Source organism: Parus major, chromosome 1 (assembly GCF_001522545.3).
Source record: "Parus major isolate Abel chromosome 1, Parus_major1.1, whole genome shotgun sequence".
In the NCBI taxonomy this organism is placed as follows: Eukaryota; Metazoa; Chordata; class Aves; order Passeriformes; family Paridae; genus Parus; species Parus major.
The window spans coordinates 6,069,555-6,072,939 of record NC_031768.1 but is presented as its reverse complement, the minus strand read 5'-3'; positions in this window follow the sequence as shown (position 1 = coordinate 6,072,939).

Genomic DNA, 3,385 nt, shown 5'->3' with positions numbered 1-3,385 from the left:
GGCTCAGGAGAGACCTTGTCACTCTCTACAGTTCCCTGAAAGGACAAAAATATGTTGCCAGGTGGGGCTTGGTCTCTTCTCCCAAGTAACAAGTGTCAGGACAAGAGAACATGGTCTTAAGCTGTGCCAAGGGAGGTTTAGGTTGGACATTGGGAGGAATTTTTTCACAGAAAGGGTGATTAGACATTAAAGTGGGCTGCCCAAGGAGGGAGTGCAATCACCATTCCTGGAAGTGTTTAAAGAAAACTGTGCCATGGTCTGGGTGACACGGAGGTGATCGGTCATAGGTTGGACTCGATGTTCTCAGAGGTCTTTTCCAACTTAATTGATTCTGTGATCCCTTTGATCCTTATCACTGCCCAGGGATGATTGTAACATGCTGCCACTGAACTACCACAGAACAGTTTGGGCTGTAAGGGACAGTGTTGCAGAAGAATTGTTAGTGGTCCATGGTTGTGCCCAGTACTCCTGCTGCCAGGCCTTTAACCAACCCACAGATGAAACCCCATGCATTAAGATATAACATTTTAAGTGAAGTCTCAGAATACTGCACTAAGTATTTTCCACACTTGCCAGATTATTATTAAATTTCTGCCTTGTAGGAATTCTGAAAGTCTTTTTGTTTTAAATGTGAACAGTTTCAAGTGGCAAAATTCCCTTTGGTTTTCAGCTAGTTCAATAAGGCAACAGCGCTGGCTCACAGAAAGGGGAAGATAGGTCACCTTGAGAAGTGAGACTGACTTAAAGCTACTTCTCTCACTTTCTGCTCCTTTCTTCCTTACACCTGAGGATTTTTTCAGATGAAGAAGTGACAAGCCTTCCCTGCAATATCCCAGTTCCACAGTATCCATAAGCCCATGAGCTGTCCAGTGGCTGCATGCAGCTTTCACCTCATCCAGTAAAAGAGACAACATTTAGGATCATGCCAGTTCATTTACAGGAGGATGCTGTTTTGACACTGATATTTCGAGACAAATATTTATTTGGGGTAATCCTGTTTATTTATTCTGCTTTGTTTTTCTTCCTGGACCAGTGGGAACAATCAACAAGCTCATTTCCATGCTGGGAAATGATAGCTGGACTCGTCAGTAAGCTCTCTAACCAAAAGAAGTTTTGGGTTCTGGTTTTTACTCAGGGCCACACTTTTTTTTTCTTTATGGTTGCTTTCTCTTTGTTTTCATTCTCTGGCTGATTTTTAATAGACCTTCAGTCAAGCAGCAGTCCAATATCTTGATCTGCAACTTATCCCCAAGGAAACCCAATGGGATACATTTCATGACATGTGGTTTGGAGATGGTCACCCATCACCAAAGAAAGAAAACTATTTCATTATTGAATGTAGGATACTTCTCCCAGCATCAGCCTTTACAAAGTCTGTGATTTACAGCAGCAGTACAGTATGAAAGCTTCTCTTGGCAGATAATTTTATATGTTGCCCTGCCTTGCCTATTTTCTATTTACATTTCAAAGATTATTGGTTAAAATGGTCAAAGGTACCATTACCATAAAACATCACATGTTTTATGCTAGAAAGTTGTGATCTTCTTCAATTCAGACAGAGGTTCACATGTCTGCACAGGCAAAGGAAAGGGGTAGCTTTTATTTTAATGTAAAGCCTGTATAATTCAAGAACTGAAGAAAAAGAAGTCCAGAAAAATAAGTTATTGTGTAAATAGAGCTGAGAGGAAAAGAAAATTATCTTGAAAAAAATGTGAAGTTTGCACGGCACGTTTAGGAAAAAATCTTTCTCATTTACAGTTCATTTTAATTGCAAGAGGGCACCTGTTTGTTAAACCATATCACTTGAAGATTCTTGGGAGGTATAAAGATCACAGATTATGGCTTTGGCTACTGTTCAGCATATGAAATCAAGGAGTGGAGGAATTTAACAAGTGTGAGAGTGTTGTAAAAGCTGTCACCCAGCAGTGGTGGTGCTGGGATGAGCCAGTAGGCTTCGTGCAGCTCTGGCACTCGGTTGTCTGCGTGTGCAGTCCCTGCAGTGCCCCTTTGATGGGGTCAGAAGTGACAGTGCTTGGCCCCCTGGAGCCCACCAGCACAGGGACAGTGGGAACAGCCACTGGAGCAAGTGGTGTGAGAGCCTGTGGGTGAGCAGAGTGTTAAAAACACTCAAAGGGTCTTTGATTTAAGGGCTGAAGTGTCTCAGTGCTTTAGGGAGTGGAGCTGGCTGCAGACAGAGAGGAAAAGTAGCAAAAGAAGAGACGAGAAAGTGCAAACCAGAATTTTTGGAAAACACTTGTTCTACCCCGCCTTTGTTAAAAATTAAAACAAATACCCACCAGCTGAAAAATTATATTGAATAATTGCACTTCAGATACTGTGCCAACAAAACACACATGGGCCCTGGTGATAAAACATTTTGTCCCAGTGGAACAAATCACTTATCAGGCTATGATACAAAGTAAGGAAACATTTCAGTACAAGTGAACTTTAGCTTCACAATAGTTGCAATAAGGGAATGCTGACTTTCAGCTGCCTTATTTGGAGGAGCCTACCCACAGCCTTTACTTATCTGCTATTGTGTAATTTTTAATGTCATATCTGCTTATCCGTGCCCTATAATTATTTTCCACTAGAGACATGTACAGTTACTATTTTGCTGCCTCACACGTTTCCTTTAAATTTGCATCTCCCTCTTTTCTCAGCCACTTTGTTTCTCACTTTCTTTCCATACCATGACCATTTCCTCTCTTTCATTCATTTTCATATTATTTCTTCGCTTTCTTCAGTCTCTTTTTCCTTTCCCATCTTTCATATTCTGTGTGACACAAAGACTGTCATTTTCGCTTTTCCCTATTTCCTCCTCCATGATGTTTTTGTCAAACTTGAGAAGAGAGGAAAGATTTTGAGAGCTTTTTCATTTATCCTGAGCTCTCTAGTCTTCTCTAGACTTTTCTCCATGTGAGGAAACAAGCAATTTGTCCAGAAGAGTTTATCAGAGCCACATCTGTACTGTGCTTTGAGGTGCCAGGAACTGGAACAAGACATGGGGTTGCAATGTAGAGTAGTGGTCAGAAACAGCACCAAAATTTTTCATTATCCTGATATGAAGAAGAAGCCGAGATTCCCCTAAGAATCACAATTAAGCTGATTTGAAAAGCCTTGTGAAAAAGGAGACTGCAAAGGTGGTGTAACAGAAAGGTTTTGCTGAGAGGTCGAGGCATTTGTTTGCAGTGTGTTATTCCAAGGGCTGCTTCTGCCTGTTGTTGATGATACTTTAATTTTTTCTTCACCATGGATGGTCTTAAGATATGAAAATCACTCATGAAAGTGAAAAAGAAGAGAAGAGAAGAGAAGAGAAGAGAAGAGAAGAGAAGAGAAGAGAAGAGAAGAGAAGAGAAGAGAAGAGAAGAGAAGAGAAGAGAAG